General features: G+C 51.4%; 1 protein-coding gene across 1 annotated transcript in view; it reads right to left on the reverse strand.

The window, feature by feature from the left end:
* The window catches only part of LOC119585121, a gene marked incomplete in the record, with an annotated part of 138,847 nt that overhangs the window by 20,856 nt on the left and 117,779 nt on the right, over nucleotides 1–212 (reverse strand).

Here is a 212-nt window from a genome sequence, read left to right on the forward strand (position 1 = left end):
CCTAATTTCCTACATTTATCCTCGCAATAAGACAATTACGAGACGTCTGGGGATGACATTAAACTCTTAGCTTCCAGGAAGTCTGTCCGTCTCCCTCCTGCGCTCTCTCGGCCGCGTGCGCTTTTACGTGACTCCGAGAATGGCAATAACGTTCGGGGGAAGAAGGAGGGAGGAACGAAGGACAAAGGTGGTCCTTCTGCATGAGAGGGATG

This window comes from Penaeus monodon, chromosome 19 (assembly GCF_015228065.2).
Source record: "Penaeus monodon isolate SGIC_2016 chromosome 19, NSTDA_Pmon_1, whole genome shotgun sequence".
In the NCBI taxonomy this organism is placed as follows: Eukaryota; Metazoa; Arthropoda; class Malacostraca; order Decapoda; family Penaeidae; genus Penaeus; species Penaeus monodon.